Below are 23,464 nucleotides of genomic sequence, written 5' to 3'. Positions count from 1 at the left end.
AAGGGCATGCAGGTACATGATAAGGCACTGAGGAGTGCAGTGGAACAGAGGGATTCTCTGAAAGTGGCATATTGACCTTCATATATCAAAGTATTGAGTCCAGGAGTTGTTCTGGTAAAATTGCATTAGACATTGGTGAGGTCAAATTTGGAGGATTGTGTGCAGTTTTGGTCACCAAACGACAGGAAAGATATCACTAAGAATGAAAGTGAATGGTTGGTGGGGGGTAGGTAGGGAGGGTGGGATGGGAGGAGGGAGGGGGGGAGAAAATGACACTGTATATATTTGAAAAGTAAAATGTATGTATCATGGTCAATGTGGTTTATGGTGTGAAAAATAAAAATTTTTTTTAAAAATTGAAAGAGTGCAGAGAAGATTTACTAAAATGTTGCATGGACTTCACAAACGAAGTTACAGGGAAAGGTTAAACAGGTTAGAACTTTGTTCCCTGGAGTGTAGAAGAATGAGGGGAGATTTGATCGAGATGTTTAAAATTACGACAGAGTATAGACGGAGTAAATGTAGGTTGGCTTTTTCCCCACTGAGGGCAGGTGAGATACAAACCAGAGGACATGGGTTAAGGGCGAAAGGAGAAAAGTTTAGGGGGAACTTCCTCACACAGAGGGAGGTGGGAGTGTAGAACAAGCTGCCAGCTGAAGTGGTGAATGTGGGCTCAATTTTAAGAAAAATTTGCATGGGTACATAGATGGGATTGGGTATGGACAGCCATGGATTAGGTGCAAGTCAATGGGACTCGGCAGACAAATAGTTTGGCACAGACTAGAAGGGTCTGTTTCTATGTAGTATTATCCTATGGGGTCATGATAATGTTCAGGCCTGGTACAAATAGCTTCAATGGGTACATTTAAACAATACAACATTTCGCAATGGCCTCCAGTCCAAGATGAACATTTGATAATAATGGGAATTTGGCAACCATTTTAATGGGCCCCGTTACAAGGCTTGAAGATCTGTTCAGGAAAAACTACAAAAAAAAAGACTGTGCAAACCAACAACAAACTGGGAACGCATAAACACAAGGTAGCATCATGTATGTGAATGCTCTGTGGTACAAACAGCAGTTTGTATTTATGAACACACATTGCCAGTCGGTACTAGATTCACAACTGGAGCTAAGGCACCCTGCCAATAAATAAAAACACGCAGGTGGTGGATATGTGAAATAAAAACTGCTGCAAAAACTCATCAGCAGGTCAGGTGGCATCCGTGAAGGGAGATCTTGACAGGCCGTAACCTTTCACCAGAACTGGCCCGATCAAAACCAAGGTAAGGTTAAATTTACACATGGAAGAGCAGGATTTCCTCACATTGAGCATTTGTGGCAGTAAATTCAACACGAAAAAGAGCAGCTCAGCACAGATCCCCCCTTCCTCATGTGCCCGCAGATTCAGTGAGGACAGATGCCAGGCCCCTAATTCCTGCCATGTACACAGTGGATATGCCAAGCAGGCAGCCATACCTTGCAGATAGACAGCACAGGCATCCTCAACGCAACTACAGTGCAGACACTATGTTACAGATAGGAGGCCCCTCCATCGCTCAGCAGATGGATGAATGCTGAAGTACTGCATCATTACCTGGACCTCTAGGGCCATCCACGGGGGTCCATGATAGAGGATTCTCCCGCTGCCAGACCCTGTGCCCGGGGATCCGGCCACGGCTACCCCAGCATTCTCCGGCTGGCCCTCGGGGGCAGCCCCCCGCCCCCGGGCAGGCACCCCCCCCCGCCCCCGGGCAGGCACCCCCCCCCGCCCCCGGGCAGGCACCCCCCCCCGCCCCCGGGCAGGCACCCCCCCCCGCCCCCGGGCAGGCACCCCCCCCCGCCCCCGGGCAGGCACCCCCCCCCGCCCCCGGGCAGGCACCCCCCCCCGCCCCCGGGCAGGCACCCCCCCCCGCCCCCGGGCAGGCACCCCCCCCCGCCCCCGGGCAGGCACCCCCCCCCGCCCCCGGGCAGGCACCCCCCCCCGCCCCCGGGCAGGCACCCCCCCCCCGCTCCCGGGCAGGCACCCCCCCTCCCCGCCCCCCCGCTCAGGCACCCCCCCTCCCCGCCCCCCCGCTCAGGCACCCCCCCTCCCCGCCCCCCCGCTCCCGGGCAGGCGACCCCCTCCCCGCCCCCCCGCTCCCGGGCAGGCACCCCCCCCCCGCCCCCCCCGCTCCCGGGCAGGCGCCCCCCCCCACCCAGGCGCGCCCCCCCCCCACCCCAGGCGCGCCCCCCCCCCCCACCCCAGGCGCGCCCCCCCCCCCACCCCAGGCGCGCCCCCCCCCCCACCCCAGGCGCGCCCCCCCCCCCACCCCAGGCGCGCCCCCCCCCCCCACCCCAGGCGCGCCCCCCCCCCCACCCCAGGCGCGCCCCCCCCACCCCGCTCCCGGGCAGATGCCCCCCGCTCTCCGTACCTGCGCTGCTTCTGAGCTGAGCTCAGCCAGGCTCCCCCCAAATTGTTACACTGTATCGAACCGGCCCGACCCACCTCCCTTATTGGCCCGCTAACAGGAACTGCGTCACCGACGAGCAGCCGCCTTCACCAATCACAAGGGCAGCTCTGGATCATTGTGTGTGGGGCAGGGCTGCAGGGAAGTGTGGGCATCAACCCCTTTCACCTCAGGTCCCTCCACTGTTGTCTAATGTCTCCCCTCCCCAAAATATTCCTCAAAGCCACCCCACCTCAACACCCTACCCTCAGGGCACCCACTCTCTGCCACCTCACCTTCCACATCCTCTCTCTCCCCTTCATCTTCTTCCACCCCCTCACCTGCCTCATCCCCTCCTCTCCCTCATCCCCTCCTCTCCCTCCTCCTTGCCCTCCCTCATCCTCACCCTTGGCCTCCCTCACTCCAGTTCCCATCTGCACTCTCGGCCACAGGGCGAGTTGGTCTCTGTGTATAGCGTGTTTCCTTGCCTGTGGTACTGAGAGTGTGATCTCTCCTGTGAACGTATTTAACTGGGTCGGGGGGGGCCCCCGTGGATGGCCCTAGAGGTCAAGATAGGAATCTTGAACTCAACTGACCTCCGCCGGGTTGGACAAAAGGAAGAGAGTGGAAAAGAGGTTGGTGGACAAGCAGATGTATAAGAGAGAGGTTTGATGCGTCGACTGAAATTGGGTAATTGAGAATTGTGATTGCGCCACAGTCACCGAAATCACAAGAAACATTTTATCCACTCTATCAATGCTAACTTCAAAATTAATTCCATCAACTTGGTTTTTTTAAAACGCAGAAACGGAGTCACAACTTTACAAGCACTTCTGTCCCAGAACTTTATAAGATGTATGTGATTAACCACTTCTTAACTTTAATCAGTCCAACGCCACAACCAGTTCCTTTTGCTCTCAGAACCCCAAGCTCTGGACATGTTTGCTGAACACTGGCCTCCTTTAAGATGCTACTTCAACCCACCTCATCAACCTTGATGTATCTTTGTGCAGGCTGATATCATTTTGGTCTCTGACACACCTCCACTGAAGCACCAGGGATAGTTTAGCAGCAGGAAAGATGCCAAGGTGGCTGAAAATGCACAGGGAGAAAAACAAACAGTTGGCAGGAGGTTGGATAGGGCTGGCGTCCAAAGGAATCTGGGTGCGTTTGTACACCAGTTCAATATGTGGGAACAGTTAGGAGGAATAATGGTACATTAGTCTTTATAATGAGAAAGAGGAAAGGTTATTGCAATTGTATGGTTCCTTGGTGAGACCATTCCTAGAGTCTAAGAAAGGAGGTGTTTGTTCCAGAGAAGGTGCAGTGAACATACACTCAATTGCATCCAAGGATGGCAGATTTATAAATTGTTGATATTCGCTGAAGTTTATATGAGAGGAAATCTCATTAAAATGTTTATATTTTATATTCTTAAAGAGCTCCACAGGCTGTTTCCCCTGACCAAGAAGTGGAGGATCAGGGAACACAGAACCAGTCCTGAGATGACCAGAGATTTCTTCATTCAGAGGGTGGTGAACTGGAACATTGGAACTTTTCCCTCAGAGGAGCCATTCTCACCCCTGGGAAACCACATCACATTAACATAAAAGCCTTGTTTTCTTTTCACCTGACATAATATCGATACTTATAATGATTTTTTTAAAATGTCGTCAGAAGGAGAGAACGAATGAAGAAACCATAACCTGGCTGCTTCACAGAGAAGGGGGCCCATAAACATTGAGCAGAGTCCTAAAACAGGTTGTGGAGGTTCAATCTATTTAAAACCGAGAGTGATGCTTTTCTGAACATTAAGGAAGTAAAGGGTCACTGGAGGAAGAAGCAAGGCAGAAGGATAGTGGGTATGTGGAATGAACTGTCAGAGGTGGGTACAAATGTGGGATTTAAAATACATTTGGACTGGCACATGGATAGGAAAGGGTTAGAGGGACCAAATGCAGGGAAATGAGACCAGCTTCGATGGCCAACATGGTTGGCATGGATGAGTTGGGCCAAATTATGACTGACCATGAAGAAGGTCAGATCAGGCTCAATGCCCCAGTGGCCTCCTCCTGCTCCTAGTTGAAGTGAATAATAATTTTTCCCACACGGCCTCTCAGACATATTGTCAAATAAATTTGAAGTTGGCTCTTGTTTAGATATTGGTACAGGTCATCAAGGGCTCAGAAGGTCGGTTCAAGTAAGCTGTAGTGAATTCTCAGAGCCCATTTTGGGCATCAGTGAAGGGACTGTTTAACAATGGTTTCAAGGTCTGTGAGTATTGGAGGAGTCATGTGATGGAGAAGTGGCCGGTCGGGAAAACCAGCCCTCTCCAGGAAAAAAAAGTTAGGAAAAACCACAAAATAGAGTACAAGAAATAGAAGATAAAGATTCAGAGAAGAGAAAGAAGATGGCTTCCAAGAAGGAGAAAATAAGAACAACTTGAAAAAAAGTTAAAAAGTCGCCGGAGAAGAAAGAAGAAGGCCTTACCTGCAGGAAGGAACAGGACGCTGTGGTGATGAGAAGCCCCCGACCTGCCCTGCACTACAAAAATGACTCAGAACCAAACAAAAGTGCGCAATCAGAGAAGAAAGAGGACACCGGCGGGAGGGGGTCTCAGCAGAGGAGCGGGCTGTCACAGATCGAGCAGCTGAGGGACGCCCGACACCAGAGCTCTCAGCTGGAGGGCAAGGAAGACAGCAGAAGAGGGTGCAACGAAACAGACATGGAAGACAGACGGGGGGAAGAGCGACAAGAAGATCAACATCAGGAAGCACAACAGATGAGCAGCCCAGGAGAGGAGGACCAGCAAGAAGAGGCCCAGCAAGAAGAGGCCCAACAAAGAGATACAAGCAGCTCATCAGGAAAAACAGAAGAGACACAGATACAAGGAAGAGAAGAAGACCAAGATCTTCACAGAGAAATAGAAGGTAAAACTGATGAACAGAATATAGATAAAGTATTTTTGAAGAACAAATGAGATCACTAAAAGAATGGTTGTCATAAATAGATACAATGGAAAACCATAACAGAAGAAATAACATAAAGATAGTGGGCCTTAAGGAAGATGAAGAAGGCAAGAATATGAGGGAGTTTATAAAAGAGTGGATCCCTAAGACCCTAGGATGTCCAGAACTACAGCATGAAATGGAAATAGAAAGGGCACATAGAGTATTGGCCTCTAAACCACAACCACAACAAAAACCAAGATCTATTGTAGTAAAATTCCTAAGATATACTACAAGAGAAAAGGTACTGGAGAAGACAATGGAAAAAGTAAAAGAGGGCAACAAACCACTGGAGTATAAAGGGCAAAAAATCTTCATTTATCCAGATATAAGTTTTGAACTCCTAAAGAAGAGAAAAGAGTTCAATACAGCAAAGGCGATTTTATGGAAGAAAGGGTATAAATTTATACTAAAGCATCCAGCGGTATTGAAAATATTTATTCCAGGACAGCAAAACAGACTATTCTCGGATCCAGAAGAAGCACGAAAATTTGCAGAACAATTACAAAAATAGACTGAGGGAGGAAGACGGGTAATGAGAGTTAAAATGATCACGACTGATATGTATGTGGGTAAAGACAAAAATAGACTGAGGGATGAAGACGGGTAATGAGAGTAAAAATGATCACGATTGATATGTATGCAGGTAAAGAGGTATAAGAGTGAATAGAGACAATGAGCATACATGAATGTATCTGTACTTAGAGGAAAATATAGATAGTATAGACAAGAATTAATAAGGGAAGGTAATGGAATAGAGAGAATAAGGAGGGAATTAAAAGAGGGACCTTTGTGACATATGAAAAGTGAAATCTTTTCTGGGGGAGGCGGGGTGGGGGGAAATAGCGGTCACTGCACAATCAGTTGACGCTTGCGAGTGGATTCGCAAATCCAAATGGAGAGGGGAGATGTGGTTGTCCGACAAGGGATAAGGGACAACTCAGGAGGTGAAGGGGAGATTGGGGATAAATAAGATAGAAATAGGAGAATAAGGAAAATGTTAGATGTTGTAGGAATGTTGTCTTATGAAGAGTTGAAAATAAGAAAACAGAAATGGAAAAGGAGGAAAGGTAATGATGGAAAAACGGAAAGAGAAGATAAACAAAATATAAAAGGGCTACGCTGAACTATATGTCTTTAAATATTAATGGAATACATAACCAAATTAAAAGGAAGAAACTACCAAATTTAAATGAATAAATGTATTCCATTAGAAAAAAAATAACATATTGGTTAAGAAATAATATTGAAATATTCGAACAAGTATAGGAGCCTTACATTAAATACAATAGCGAAAACCTACCGGGGACAAACATTACCTAAGTTGATAGAAGGAGAAGGAAAGAAAAGAATGGACTCAGTAGAATTTCTGGTGTAATTTTGTTGAATGACAACATTGTCTGACTGGATTAATGCAACCTAGATTGTATACCTAAAATGGATGAGAGGGGGGGGTGGGGGGGTGGTTTGGGAGGAAAGGGGGGGGGGGGAGAAAAAGTCACTGTATATGTGTGAAAAGAAATAGTGTATATCATGGCTAATGTGATTTATGGTGTGAAAAATAAAAAAATTTAAAAAAAAAAAAAAAAAAAGAATGGTTGTCATTAGAATTTAGTGCAATTAAAAGGAAAAATTAAAAGAAGAGAAGATAAAATGCAAAGGTTAGAACTGGTAATGATAGAAATAGGGAAAAGAGTAGAGAGTGTGGAAGAGCGGGAAACGGCTGTAGAAATGGAAGTAAATGACAAGAGAAAAATTGGAAGAAAGTGACAGAAAAATTAAAGAGACACAAGAGTTGTTATCTCAGAAAATTGATAGGTTGGAAAATTATAGTAGGTGAAACAACATAAAGATAGTGGGCCTGAAGGAGGGTGAAGAAGGCACAGACATGAAGGAATTTATAAAAGGATGGATCCCGAAGGTCCTGGCAACGACAGAAATGCAGGAAGAAATGGAAATAGAAAGGGCACACAGAGCATTAGCTCCGAAACCACAGGCACATCAAAAACCAAGTTCCATCTTAGTAAAATTTTTGAGATATACGACAAGAGAAAATATACTGGAACTGGCAAGGAATAAAATTAGAGAAGATAATAAACCATTGGAATACAAGGGTCAAAAAATATTTTTTTACCTAGACATAAGTTTTGAACTCTTAAAGAAGAGGAAGGAGCTTAATACAGCGAAATCAACTTTATGGAAAAAAGGTTATAAATTCATGTTAAGACATCCAGCTGTGCTTAAAATATTTATACCCGGGGAGCAAAACAGACTGTTCTCGGATCCAGAGAAAGCGCAAGAATTCGCAGAACGTTTGCAGGACAGGAGAAGAGATGAAGAGATGTATCAAGAATGAAGAACGGCGATAAAGTATATTTAAAGATGTTAAAACAATGTATATGTAAAGAACTAAAGAGGGAAAAGAGAAGGGAAGGAAGGGAGTAAGGGGGTAAAAAGAAGAGAGAGAGCTTTGTTATATGTGTTTTTTAAAAAAAGTGTTTTCTGGAGAGGGCTGGGTAGAGGGGGAATAACTGTCACTGCAAAATCAGTTGACGGTGCAAACAAGATCGCAACCCAAATGAAAAGGGGAGTTGTGGTTGCCTGGCAAGGGGTATGGGGCAATTCAGAGAGGGGGGAACTTTTGGGGTTAAGGTATTAGTAGATGTGGGAACTGCGGGAGTACTTTATGTCTTAAATGTATTGTCGTACATTAAGTGTGATAAGAGAAAACTAAGAGATGAAAATGGGGAAAAGGGGGATGGAGGTGCGAAGAAGTGGAAAAGAGGTGTATGCAAAATATAAGATGGCCATGTTGAACTATATGACTATAAACATTAACCAAATTAAAAGGAAGAGGGTACTAAATTTATTGAAGAAGGAAAAAATAGATAGAGCATTTGTGCAGGAAACGCATCTAAATGAAGTGGAACATAACAAACTAAAGAGAGACTAGGTAGGACACGTAATGGCAGCATCCTATAATTCAAAAGCTAGAGGTGCAGCCATACTAGTTAACAAAAATGTACCAATTAAAATAGAGGAGGAAAAAATAGATCCGGCAGGGAGATATGCAATGATAAAGTGTCAGATATACTCAAAATTTTGGAATTTGCTCAATATATATGCGCCTAATGAGGAGGATCAAAGGTTTATGCAGGATATTTTTTTGAAGATTGTAGACACACAACAAAATATATTGATAGGAGGGGATTTTAACCTTAATTTGGATCCAATGTTGGATAAAACTGGACAAAAGACAAGCAAAAAGAATAAAGTAGCCAAATTTATGGTTCAATCAATGCAGGAAATGAAACTTATGGATATATGGAAGAGGCAACACTCAAGAGAGAAGGAATTTTCATACTATTCGAGTAGGCACAAAACTTACTCAAGGATTGATATGTTTTTGTTGTCGGCCCATATTGAAGGGAGAGTTAGGAAAACTGAGTATAAAGCTCGACTACTATCAGATCATTCACCCCTGTTATTAGAAATAGAACTGGAGGACATCCCACCAAGAACATATAGATGGAGGGTAACTCCATGCTACTTAAAAGGCAGGAATTTATGGAGTTTATTGAACGCCAAATTAAAACATATTTTGAAATAAACATAGGATCAGTGAAAGACAAATTTATATTATGGGATGCAATGAAAGCCTTCATTAGAGGGCAGATATTAAGTTATGTGACTCGGGAAATAGAGCAGTTGGAAAGGGAGATAGTAAGTACAGAAAAGGAATTAGTAAAACGGGATGATATAACGAAAAGGAGAGATCTGGTGGACAAAAAAATTAAATACGAAACATTACAAATGTACAAGGTGGAGAAGAACATAATGAAAACAAAAGTATTACGAACTGGGAGAAAAAACACATAAAATATTAGCCTGGCAACTTAAAACAGAACAAGCTAAAAGAACGATACTGGCATCAAGGAAAAATGACAAACAAATTACATATAATACAACAGAGATTAATGAAAATTTTAAGGAATTTTATGAACAATGTATCAAAAATGAGAATGAGGGGAAAGATGATAAAAACAGAGGAATTTTTAGCTAAAATTGAACTGCTGAAATTGGAAGAAGAGGGACAAATCAAACTAATAAAACCATTTGAAATAGAGGAAGTACAGGATATATTAAAAAAGCTGCTGAACAATAAAACACCAGGAGAGGATGGATTTCCAATAGAAATTTATAAAACATTTAAAGAGTTATTAATTCCTCCTCTCCTGGAAGTAATGAACCAGATAGAAGAAACACAAAACTTGCCAGATTCATGTAAGACAGCAATAATTACAGTAATGCCAAAGACGGGGAAGGATCCATTAACACCAGCATCATATAGACCAATATCTCTACTTAACTCAGACTATAAGATAATAGCAAAGTTATTAGCAAACAGATTGGCCGACTGTGTACCTAAAATAGTAAAACAGATCAAACTGGATTTGTTAAGAAAAGACGAACAGCAGACAATGCCTGCAAACTTATTAATCTAATTCACGCAGTTCAAGGAAATAAGAAACCAACAGTGGCTGTTGCTCTAGACGCAGAAAAAGCCTTTGACAGAGTAGAGTGGAATTACTTATTTAAAGTATTACAGAAGTTCAATCTACCAGAAAAATATACAAATTGGATTAAAGCATTGTATAATGGACCGTTGGTGAAGGTAATAGTAAATGGATATGTATCAAGTCACTTTAAATTAAGTAGGTCAACTAGACAGGGATGTCCATTATCCCCCTCATTGTTCGCCTTAGCAATAGAACCTTTGGCAGAACTGATAAGAATAGAAAATAAAATAAAAGGGATAAAAATAAAGGAGAAGGAGTATAAAATCAGCTTATTTGCAGATGACATCATAGTATACCTAACAGAACCAGAGGTATCAGTAAAAGAATTACATAAGAAATTGAAGGAATATGGAGAAATATCGGGTACAAGATCAAGGCAAATAAAAGTGAAGTGATGCCAGTGAGTAATGCGGATTATACAGAATTTAAAAAAGAATCACCATTTAAATGGCAACCACAAGCAATCCGAATCCTAGGGATCAGGTCAGATAATAACTTGAGCCACTTGTACAAAGCAAATGATCAGCCACTAATAAAGAAATTGCAGGAAGACTTAGAACATTGGAAAGAATTACCGCTAACATTGATAGGGAGGGTAAACTGCATTAAAATGAACGTTTTCCCAAGGATACAATACTTATTTCAAACGTTACCCATTCCCTTAACAGAGAAGTTCTTTAATGAACTAAAGAGAATAATAAGGAAATTCTTGTGGAAAGGGGGTGAAACCAAGGGTAGCGTTAGATAAATTAACAGAGAGGTATAACCAAGGTGGTTTGCAGTTACCAAACTTTAAAAATTATTATAGAGCCACACAATTAAGGTATTTATCGGATTTTTGCCAGACAAGGGAAAAATCAGACTGGACTAAGATAGAACTAGATAAAATAGGGGAGAAGGTACCGGAACATATACTTTATAAGTGGGATGAAAAGCTGGTGCAATATAAAAGCTCACCAGTATTGCATCATTTACTTAATATATGGAAGAAGATCCACTTAGAAATGAAAAAAACGAATTACCAACTACCAAAATTATTATTGACACAAAATCCGCTAATCCCTTTTACAATAGACGACCTTTCCTTTAGAGAATGGGAGAGGAAAGGAATCAAAAGAATAGAAAATTGTTTTTTGGGAAATAAATTATTAACATTTGAACAGTTGAAGTACAAATATGGAATAACTCATGGTACAATGTTTGCATATCATCAACTGAAAGCTTATTTAAAGGATAAATTGGGAAACAGACTGAGATTACCTGAAGGAAGCAGCTTTGAATATGTGATTACAGACACAGTGATAATTAAAAGATTTATAACCAACATGTACGTTAAGCTGCGAGATAAGGAAAATGAAATAAACTATAAACCTAAATAGAAGTGGGAAAAGGATCTAAACATAAAGATAAAAAATGAAACATGGGAAAAATTATGTTCTGGAACTATGAAGGATACAATAAACACAAGGTTACGTATGATACAGTATAATTGGTTACACAGGATATATATTAGTCCTCAAAAAATTTTTTTAAATGGGATCCAACATTATCAGATAGATGTTTTTGCTGTAAGAAGGAAATGGGAACAACAGTACGTGCAACTTGGGCATGTATGAAAGTGAATATGTTTTGGGAAGAATTAAATCAGATACTAAATAAAATCACAAAACATAGCATACCAAAAAATCCAGAGATCTTTCTTCTAAGTAACATAAGAAGTAAGGAATTAGGCCTCAAATTGGATAAAGTGCAAAAAAAAGATTCATTATGATAGCCTCAGCAGTAGCAAAAAAATGTATAATGTCAACTTGGAAAACGGAAGAGAGCCTGAGAATACAGCAATGGTACATGGAAATGAATAAATGTATTCCATTGAAAAAAAAAACATATAATTTAAAAAATAAAGTCACAATGTTTGAACAAATTTGGGAACCGTACATGGAACATAACAGAGAGGGCTTGCCTCGGACCTCCACCCCCCTAAAATGATAAGACAAAACAACTAGATTCAGTGTGTAAAAGTAGATGATGCATTTTTCTTGTTTATTTTCCTTTGTGTGAAGACATTGTTTTATGGTTTTATTGTATTGTATATGTTGAATATTTATGGGTTTTGGAGAGAGGATGGAGGGAAAAGGGAGAAAATGCCACTGTGTATATTTAATAAGAAACGTTGATATGGTTCACAGTGTGAAAAATATATATTTTTTTTAAAAAGGGTCTGTGAGTATCCACAGTTCCTGGTGCTACGTGAAGTGCAGTGACCTTTGCTGGCAGTGAGTTCTGCTGGTAGTCCCTGTGTGTTGGCTAAGCAAGATTCAACTGGACTTAGCTGCACTTCCTCCTCCAGTCAAACACCTAGCTAACAATGCCCTGGTTCACCAGCGAGATGCCAGATAGCTCTGAAGTTAAAATCTGCAGAAGGGAAATATTTACAGAATGGAATTATTGAATGATATCGCTCAAGTAGAGACCATCTGACCCAAGAGGTGTGTTCTGGTTGTTTGGACCCATTGTGCATTTGTCCCATTTTCTCTGCCCTTTTCACACTCTCTTGTAAGTTTTCTTATGCAATTTGTTTTTGCAAGGTTACTCTTGAATCTGATTTTTAAAAATTTACCAATAAAACACAGCCGATTCCAGCTATTGAAACCTGTACTGCCCAATTAACCTGTACGTTTTTGGAGGGTGGGTGGAAGCCAGAGTCCCTGGGGAAAATCCACACAGGTCCTGGAGAAAACGTACAAACTCCTTACAGACAGCGCCAGATTTAAAACCACAAGTGTCCATTTTTCAGAAGTGCAACGACCCTGATATATTGCTTAATTTGCCCTCAGTGTCAAACATCAAGCGTGCCACATTATGCCCGACTGACTTTGCAAGCACTGCAAGTCCTTTCTCACAGCTTCAGAAGGAATTTTTGTCCCCTCCCGTTCAGGGAGACCTGGGAGTGTTTGTGCATGAATTGCAACGTTAGTTTGCAGGTGCAGCAGGTAATCAGGAAGTTAAATGTAATGCTGACGTTCATTGCCAGAGGAATTGAATTTAAGAGGAGAGAGGTTAGAACCATAGAACACTGCAGCACAGAAAGAGGCCCTTCAGCCCATCTAGTCTGTGCCAAACTATTTTTCTGCTGAGTCCCACTGACCTACACCAGAGACCATACCCCTCCTGTCCATGTACCTGTCCAAATATTTTTAAAATGTCTAAAATCGAGCCCACATTCATCACTTCAGCTGACAGCTCGTCCCACCGTCTCACCACTCTCTTCATGAAGAGGTTCCCTTTTCACTCTTAACCCACGTCCTTTAGTTTTTATCGCACCCAACCTCAGTGTAAAGACCCTGCTTGCATTAACTCTTATCACATCACAATTTTGTTCACTTCCATCAAGTCTTCCCTCATTCTTCTATGCTCCAAGAAATAAAGTCCGAATCCGTTCTGCTGTAACGGTGAACACTTGAATTGTCCACAGGCACTCTGGTTTTCTCCCACATCCCAAGGATGTGCAGGCTGGTAGGTAGATTGGCTGCTTTAAGTTGCCCCAATAGACGTAGTGGACCAAGGGGTCTGTTTTCCATGCTGTGTGACTACAAACATGATCACTTGGAATTTCACATCAAATCCAAATGCCCCAAACTCGCCACATCAGTGCTTCTCAACCTTTTTCTTTCCACTCACATCCCGCTGTAGGTATTCTCTCTGCCATCGGTGCTCTGTGATTAGTAAGGGATTGGTTAAGGTGATATGCGAGTGGAAAGAAAAAGTTTGAAAGCCACTGTTTTAATCATACCTCATCGACTCATTATGTGCACGGTTTCAGAACTCCAAAGGAAATGGGCCAACGACAGATTTTCTTAAGCCAACTATTTCAGTAACAATTGGGTCCAGAGCAGTGATTCTCAACCTTCCCTTCCCACTCACATCCCACTTTAAGCCATGATCAACGAGTCTTGGACCATAGGGACAAATGTAAATGCACCAAGTTTGCTCCAACAAAGTAGCCAGGTGGATAAAGGTTGCAGGAGAAATGAATGAGGTTCATCGATAAAAGCTCAGATCCTTGCTTGGTGAGATGTCAAATTGAGGCCTTGCCTGCATTCTCAGATGGATATAAATGATTCCCCTACTGTGAGTTCATGGAGAAGCACAGATGTTACCCCAGGTTTCTTGGTCCTATGTTTCTCAACGCCTTTAGAAACCAGACTCCTTATCACATTAGTGTGTGGGAACTTGCTGTGTAAAATTTAAATTTAGACGGTAACAGAGTCTTTCAGCCCACGAGCCCGTGCCGCCCAATTACATCCAATTGACTTACAACTCCGGAACATTTTTGAATGGTGGGAGGAAACCAGAGCCCCCGGGGAAAACCCACACATGACACGGGGAGAACATACAAACTCCTTACAGACAGCTTTCCTGAATAACATCCATGACTATATTACAAGATAATCTTATTGGCTGTAAAGCACATTGAAATGACCTGGAAGATGCTCCAAAAACCTAATTCCTTATTTTCTCACCCCTAACAGTGTAAATCTCCCCCAGCATTATGCTACATTCCAATAGTCAGCTTGAAGTTGTCTGCCCAGGGGAGTGTCCTTTCAGTTGTTACCTCACTTCTCATATTGCTTCTCACCTGGTCTGTGACTCAGGTGTGACTGGCAGCCATGGAACTTGAAGCCTTCCTTGGTGGGGGGGAGGGGAGGAGGGGGAAACTCTTGTACTAAGTTGTCCAGCTGGCTTCAAGCCTGAAATTAACTGCCAAATATTTCCTTGCTCGATTTAATTAAAAGACGAGAGCAAATGGATGAATTTTAGTTCCCTCCCATAAGGCAGGATGGTTAACTTGGCTTCCAGAGAGCAATACATTGGACAATGAAGAATTTTCTTCCTGAACGCTTTTGGGTACATTTTATGGATCTTGGGTTGTTGATCACCTTAATATTTTTGTAGCATGTACTGTTTTTTAGATATAACCTATTTTTGTAATTTCTTGTCATATTTTAAATCTGCTTCAAGCAAACTGAAGCATGAAGTGTAACACGTCATTGAAAATTCATTTTCTGCATTCGCACTTGGACTCCTTCCCCGCTGATCTCGGTGCCGTCAGTGACGAACACGGGGAAAAGTTTCACCAGGACATTGTGACCATGGAAAAGCGGTATCAGGGAACTGGAATCCATCAACGCAGGCCGATTATTGTTGGTCACTGACACCAGAGGCATCAGATGTTGAGTACAAACGAAACTCAGCAACAAAACATTTTTAGGTCAGTTGAACTGACCCAATGTGTCAGCCTCATTATCCAATTAAACATGCTGAATTCAATGAAAGTTCATTTAATGTTTCTCCAACTTCCTACGTGATACAGAAAATCTGAAATTATCTTTGTGTTCAGCTTGAAGTTGTGTATCATAATCCCCAATTTTATATCAGGAAGCAAACCTTTTGAAAAAAATTGTCTAGTGTTATTAGACAACAAAAAAATGCATCTAAATGCATGGCTGATCCAATGTTTTAGCTCCCTTTCTCTTTTCACAGGCACCTGTCTAACCTTCATTGGGCAGTTTGCACCCAGCAGAGATGCAACACAGGATTGAGGTTTGATGGAACACAGGTGTAGACTCACGGAGCTCATGCGTGTGGATCAAGCATTCCAGCCTTCTGGACTTTGATTGGGACTGTGGATCCCACTGAGGTTAGTGACAGTGCCACCAATATCCTGCCAACTTCAGCTTTAGGTTCGCCTATGACATTAACCCGCAAAGCAGAAACTGGCCCAACATGTCTGCATCAGGCCACACCCCCATAATCATCCCATTGCTCCATAATAGATGTGCCTTGAAAATTCAAGTGTTCGATTAAACCAGTGGTTCTCAACCTTTTGCTTATCACCCCCACACCACTTTAAATATTCCCTAGGCCATCGGTGCTCTGTTATTAGGTGGGATGTGGGTGGAAAGAAAAAGTTTGAAAACTACTGTTTCAATTGTACGTCATTGACTCGTTATGTGAACGGTTTCATCACTCCAAAGGAAATGGGCCAATGACATTTTTTCTCAAGCAAAATATTTCAGTAACAATTGGGTCTAGAGAAGGGTTCTCAACCTTCCCTTCCCACTCATATCCCACCTTAAGCAGTCCCTGCATAATGAATCTTACTGTCTATCTAGCTAATAATATGCCTTAAAAACAATAAAATTATATTGATTTTAGTATGGGATGAAAAAATGGCAAATTGTTAATAGGGTGACACTATTGCTGCCCTCCAAGTTCCTTCTCTGAGCAAACTTTGGTCACCTGCCCTTTTCTCTCCATTTCTGATTTAGCGTTGAATGTTGTTTGATAACACACGTGCATAGCACCATAGTGTGGTGGCACGCCATTGGGCAGGTGAACCGGCCCTGCTTGTAACACACGCGGCAGGGCAGCCGGCCAAAATGGCGCCGTTGGGGGTTTCCCCTTCAACCTCGGCACCGGGCTCAGAAGCCCGCGCTTGGGGACCCACGTGATGCCCTGGTGACATCAGCGCCCCCAGCGTGGTTCTCAGCCAGGTCCAGGCTGGGAGTATAAAGCCAGCCGGGCAACCTACAATAAATCAGTTTTTGCTCACTGAACTCAACCCGTCTGGTTGTGTGTTATTTCAGTTAGCAGTGTAGCTGCCGCTACAATTGGTGACCCCGACAGGTTCAAACGCCTTTGAACCCAACATGAGCGACCCTTCAATCAGTGCTATAGCCGTCAAGCTCCCTGATTTCTGGGTTCAGGAGCCGGAGACCTAGTTCAACCACGCAGAGGCTCAGTTTCACCTCCGCCAGATTTCATCAGACACGACCAGGTTCTACCATGTGGTTGCCGTTCTGGATCAGGCCACCACCAAATGTGTGCTGCACCTCGTTCAGCACCCACCCGCGGAAGATAAATACGGGACCATCAAGCGAGTGCTCACCGGCTCCCTCGGACTATCCAGGTGCCAGCGTGCCACTCAGATGCTGCTCCTTGACGCCTTGGGGGACAGGTCCCCGATTGAGCTAATAGACAAGATGCTCACACTCATGCGGAGACTACTGGCGGCTCAACAAGGCGACAGTTCCTGACAGTTACCCGATCCCTCACATCCAGGACTTTACGGCCAACCTGCATGGCACAAGGATATTCTCCAAGGTCGACCTGGTGCGTGGGTATCACTAGATCCTGTTGCACCCTGAGGACATACCCAAGATGATTATCATCATCCCCTTTGGCTTGTTCGAATTCCTTCGCATGCCGTTCGGGCTCAAGTACGCCACCCAGACCTTCCAGCGCCTCATGGACTCAGTGGGCAGGGACTTGGATTTCATCTTCATTTACTTGGACAACATCCTTGTTGCCAGCAGGGATTAGGCACAACACAAGGCCCACCTCTTCTCCCGACTGGCCGACTTCGGCCTCACGATCAACCCAGCCAAGTGCCAGTTCGGGAAAGAGTCCGTACAGTTCCTGGGCCATACTATCACGGCCAAAGGAGCCACACCCACTGCTACGAAGGTCGCCGCAATCATGGAGTTATCACGCCCGGACAACCTCAAGGAGTTGCAGGAGTTCACGGGTATGGTCAACTTCTACAACCGTTTCGTCCCAGGCGCAGCGCGCATCATGCAGCCACACTTCGCCCTCATCACGGCCAAACACAAAACACTTGCCTGGACTCCAGAGGCCTGCAGGGCATTCAAGACCAAGAAGGACGCCCTCGCAAAGGCTATCATGCTCGCCCACCCACACACCAACCTACATATGGCACTCTCCATCGATGCCTCTGCCACAGTTGTCAGCGTCATCATGGAGCAGCAAGTGAATGGACACTGGAAGCCACTGGCGTTCTTCAGCTGGCTTCTTCGCCCACCAGAGCGCAAGTATACCACCTTCGACATACACGCCTGCGAGTTATTGGGCATGTACCTGGCGGTGCGGCATTTCCGCTATTTCTTGGAGGGAAGGACTATTACCATCTTTACCGTCCACAAGCCCCTCACTCAGGCATTCGCCATGGCAAAGGATCCCTGGTCACCCCGCCAGCAGCATCACCTCTCCTTCGTGTCGGAGTTTACCACCGATATTCGGCACAAGGCGGGGAAGGACAACGTGGTCACTGATGCACTCTCACGACCGGCCACCTGCGCGCTGACACCCGACCTCGACTTTGACCAGCTCGCCTGGGACCAGAAGTCCGACGAGGAGACATGAGCCTTCAAGAATGCCATCATGGGCCTGCGGTTCTTGGACCTCCTGGCTCCTAGTGAGAGGGCACCGTCCTGTGTTATGTCTCCATGGCCACCCTGCATCCAGTGGTTCCCCAGTAGTGGCGCAGGCAAGTCTTTCACCATATCCATGACCTTTCACACCTTTCCATCAGGTTCACGGTCCGTATGGTGGCAGAGCATTTCGTCTGGCACGGGCTGCGGAAGCAGATCATGGGCTGAGCCAGAACCTGCACCCATTGCCAGCTTTCCAAGGTGCACAGGCACACGAAAGCACCCGTACAGGAGTTCGAGCATGTCTGGGAATGGTTCAGCCACAATCACGTGGACATCGTCGGCCCCTTACCCATCTCCCGGGGTAACCTCTTCATGGTGGTGGACCGCACCACTCGTTGGCCCGAGGCGATCCCGATGCTAGACGCCTCCACAGACTCTTGCTCCCGAGCGCCTGTTGCACGGTTGGTTCACCCAGTTTGGCATCCTGAATCACCTCACCAGCGATCGGGGCACCCAGTTCACCTCTGCGCTCTGGGAACAGCTCACCAACAGGCTGGGGATCGAGCTACACCGCACCACAGCCTATCACCCGCAGGCCAATGGGCTGGTCGAACGACTACACCACAACCTTAAGTCAGCACTTATGGCCCACCTCACTGGTCCTGACTGGGTGGAGGAACTGCTTTGGGTGCTCCTGGACATCCGTTCGACGCCCAAAGAAGATTTACAGGCGTCATCAGCCAAGTTGGTCTACGGTGCACTGCTAGCGCTACCTGGTGAGTTCGTCAACGCACCTTACAACCCCCAGCGGTCACCTCATGAGCTACTCAACCCACCTCCAGGCCCAGTTGGGCTCCTTCGCACCCCCTCTGCCGCCCAGATACGGCTCACAGGCCTCTTACGTCCCCAGCGAGCTGCATTCTGCAGAGTACGTTTTTATTCGGCGAGGCCCGTCCACAGCACCTCTGCAGAGGCCTTACGAAGGGCCGAACAAAGTCATCCAGCGTTCAGGGTCCACGTTCACGCTGGACATCGGCAGTAGGAGGGAACTGTTTACGGTGGACAGGCTGAAGCCAGCACACCTCGACCCCACCAAACCAGTAGTTGTGGTCCAGCCCAAGAAGCGAGGCCGCCTGACTAAAAAGGACATCGGCGCCGGTTCTGGGGGGTGGGGGTGCTGTGTGGCGCCATGCCATTGGGCAGGCAAACCAGCCCCGCTTGTAACACACACGGCGGGGCAGCCGGCCAAAATGGTGCCGTTGGGGGTTTCCCCTTCGACCTCGGCACCGGGATCAGAAGCCCACGCTTGGGGACCCACGTGACGCCCTGGTGACATCAGCGCCCCCAGCGTGGTTCTCAGCCAGGTCCGGGCTGGGAGTAGAAGGCTAGCCAGGCAGCCTGCAATAAATCGGTTCTGCTCACTGAGCTCAACCCATCTGGTTGTGTGTTATTTCAGTCGCAGTGGAGCTGCCGCTACAATAGGATATTTTGCCTTGTTACAGTCACTGTGTTGTTGGTGTCTGGCTGGGTAGTTACCCACAGAGCTGCATGCTATGGTCTTATTCTCCCATACTTAACCCAATCAGGTACTAAAGAGAACGACTGCACGTGCAAAAGCATTAAAATAAAAGCATTTTTCTTTAATGTAATGAATACTTCCAATGTTCAAAGTGACGGGAATTGCAGACTCCATCTGCATCCCTCATTAAACATTTAGTTGGAACTGCAATATATTTGGGATATTATTACATTTTGAGGCTGACAGTGGAGAAGTTGAATACCCAAGACTGGTAACAATGTCACCCACCCCTGTCCATCATAGAGGTGGGAGTTCTCCTGCCTCCTTGGTAACTGTGAGTTAAATATCACCCCTGGGCTGGGTTTTTCTGATTGTTGGGAGTGGTGAGAGAGGGGGAAGTGATCACACTTAGTCTTGGCACCCTGGATAGTGAGTGGATCTGGAAGTCCCTACAGAGGTCACAGCCACAAACACTTAAAGAGACATCCATTTATGGGTGTGGACAGAGTAAATGCAAGTAGGTTCTTTCCACTTGGATTAGGAGAGATAAATACAAGAGGGCATAGCTTTAGGTGAAAGGGGAAAGGTTTAGGAGGAACATTATAGGGAACTTCTTCACTCAGAGAGTGGTAGGAGTGTAGAACGAGCTGCCATCTGATGTGATAAATGTGGGGTCACATGTTTTAGGAATGAATTGATAGATAGATGGTTGGGAGAGGTTATAGAATGGACGCAGGTTGGTTGGACTAGTGGAATGATATCTTGGCACAGACTAGAAGGGCCAAAGGGCCTATTTTCTGTGCTGTAGTTTTCTATGGTCCAGAATACCTGATATATTGCTAACAGCCAGAATTCTACTCCACTGATCCAGAGACACGAGGTCAAAGCCCACCAGGAGACGATGGGGCATTTCAATTCAAGTAATTAAGTCAATCTGGAATTAAAAACAGTTCATCTCAACAACAGTAGCCACGAAACTTCCAGATTGTCAGATGAAAAGGTTCACCAATGCCTTTTAGAGGAGGAAACCTGCTGGCTTTGCGGGTGACTGCAGTCCCACCAATGTTATTTACTTCCTCAGGTCAGGGACATTGGGAATAGACAATAAATTCTGTGGCAAAGGAATATGAATAAAGACTGTGCAATATGTGAGCAGTTTCCGGATCCTGCAATGGGCAACAGAGGAGGAAGTTTTGCCTTTTGGATGCATCTGACAGCCATTGAAGTCCTTTTTTTTAAAGTGTACTTACTGTTGTAACGTGAACAGATTCATCCAGGATGAATACTGGGTCCCAGGAGTATGACCCTTCTTCCAATACCCGAGTTCCCACTGTGAGAGCCAACAGAGGGACCTCATCTGAAAGATGACACTTCTCCCTGTGCAACAGCCCCTCACTAATGGATCAGAATGTTCCTTTTGTGCTCCGATTTCTGGAGCGGACCCTTCTGCTCAGAGTTTTACAACAAGTGCCATTTTAGGGCAAGTGCTCAGAGCCCAGGGTGTTTGACTTCCAAAGTCGAACAGCTCCTGTCTGGGGACCAAAAAGGCGGCCAGTTACCCTTGAACAGAATCCTTGCATGAGTCAGCACTTGGACAAGATGGAAACTGAAAACACACAGGTCGACATTGGGATCTGAATGACTTTGCCCACACCTGCTGGAGATGTTACAGGTGTCCACATTGCACAGAGGTACACTTGAAATGAGGTACTCCCCTGCTAATCCAAGTCCACTCTGAATGCCCCTGTCATTTTCCACCTCTGTTCACAGCCGCAGGAACCCACCAGCCTGCGCAAGTCCCACTGAACGAGCACACGGAAAGGCAGGTCTGTTGGTGTTCGGGCATCACTGGCGTCGAGGTGGGTCAAAGACCCTGCTGAGAATCTCGCTTCGTGCCCTCCCAGTGACGGGTATTCCGCACTAAACAGTGTCGCGCATTGTGGGTGGGAAGACAAAGATGGGGGAACAAATTGATTTTGATCACGGGGGTGGATGTTTCCTGATTAATCTGCATGGCCCCGATATGCACATAAAATGTGTAGCCAACCCTCTCCCGAAAACCCCAAGCCATGAGAAGACGTTGCCATTGCAATTCCATGGAACATAAACAGATGCTGCTACTAAAAGACCTTCCTCCTTCACTTTGCTGCATTTTGACCATTGCACATCTGTCCTGATGCCACCTGCCCCCTGCACATCTGTCCTGATGCCACCTGCCCCCTGCACATCTGTCCTGATGTCACCTGCCCCCTGCACATCTGTCCTGATGCCACCTGCCCCCTGCACATCTGTCCTGTTGCCACCTGCCCCCTGCACATCTGTCCTGATGCCACCTGCCCCCTGCACATCTGTCCTGATGCCACCTGCCCCCTGCACATCTGTCCTGATGCCACCTGCCCCCTGCACATCTGTCCTGATGCCACCTGCCCCCTGCACATCTGTCCTGATGCCACCTGCCCCCTGCACATCTGTCCTGATGTCACCTGCCCCCTGCACATCTGTCCTGATGCCACCTGCCCCCTGCACATCTGTCCTGTTGCCACCTGCCCCCTGCACATCTGTCCTGATGCCACCTGCCCCCTGCACATCTCTCCTGATGCCACCTGCCCCCTGCACATCTGTCCTGATGCCACCTGCCCCTGCACATCTGTCCTGATGCCACCTGCCCCCTGCACATCTGTCCTGATGCCACCTGCCCCCCTGCACATCTGTCCTGATGCCACCTGCCCCCTGCAAATCTGTCCTGATGCCACTTGCCCCCTGCACATCTGTCCTGATGCCACCTGCCCCCTGCACATCTGTCCTGATGCCACCGGCCCCCTGCAAATCTGTCCTGATGCCACTTGCCCCCTGCACATCTGTCCTGATGCCACCTGCCCCCCCTGCACATCTGTCCTGATGCCACCTGCCCCCCTGCACATCTGTCCTGATGCCACCTGCCCCCCTGCACACATCTGTCCTGATGCCACCTGCCCCCTGCACATCTGTCCTGATGCAACCTGCTCCCCTGCACATCTGTCCTGATGCAACCTGCTCCCCCTGCACATCTGTCCTGATGCCACCTGCCCCCCCCCAAAAAAAATCATGAACCCAATAATAATCGGAGGGTCATTTATGCAAGGCTGAGATGCGTTTGAATTCCTCATATTTGACTAAAATGGTCTATTTCCATTGCAATAACGAAACGGTTCCTGAACAATGCAACCCCCCCCCCCCCCCCAACCCCAGTCATTGCAATGAAGGTTCTGCGCAGCCGTCTTTTTAACACATCATTCTCAACGACGTTTGAATGGTTCATATCTGCATTTAATTATTGAGATGGGGTGATGCAAATTCCCCCCCCCCCCTTAAAACATGCGATGCAAAAGCCAAGCGTTCTTTTTGCAGCTGAGGTGCATGCATAAAGCGAAAGGGATGCAAATGCAGTTTTTCTGTTTACCTGCTTGATGTGAAGGAGGGTGGATTGGAAATTCGCTGCAGTGTTGCCGTCTCGCAGCTTGTCCTTCGCCTCCTCGCCACCGCGGGCGCTGCAGGACCGACTCCCGGGCCAACCTGGCTTGGGTGTGGACGCTGGCCTCCCAGCGCGGGGGTGGGGGTGGGGGGGGGGGGAAAGAGCCCAACTCAATGGGGAAGGTGCCCTTGAAGATGTCACACTCCGTTCAGAATCCATCTCCAACTGAAAATGTGTCT

The 23,464-nt window shown here is 46.0% G+C and overlaps 1 protein-coding gene across 5 annotated transcripts in view; it reads right to left on the bottom strand.

Annotated features, from left to right (window-relative positions):
* The window catches only part of tp53bp1 (tumor protein p53 binding protein, 1), a 63,364-nt gene extending 60,877 nt beyond the window's left edge, over positions 1-2,487 (bottom strand). Inside the window, exon 1 of one of the 5 annotated variants that reach the window (XM_069902498.1) lies at positions 2,416-2,487. The gene's annotated coding sequence lies outside the window, so the exon portion shown is untranslated. Of the gene's footprint in view, positions 1-1,480; positions 1,567-1,598; positions 1,700-2,415 lie in introns of those variants that run through there. The other 4 variants (XM_069902496.1, XM_069902499.1, XM_069902500.1 and 1 more) reach the window with 4 other exon arrangements.
* Positions 2,488-23,464: the final 20,977 nt, after the last annotated feature.

The sequence above is a fragment of the Narcine bancroftii genome, chromosome 11, assembly GCF_036971445.1.
Source record: "Narcine bancroftii isolate sNarBan1 chromosome 11, sNarBan1.hap1, whole genome shotgun sequence".
Taxonomy (NCBI): Eukaryota; Metazoa; Chordata; class Chondrichthyes; order Torpediniformes; family Narcinidae; genus Narcine; species Narcine bancroftii.
This window is presented reverse-complemented; position numbering and strand designations above follow the sequence as displayed.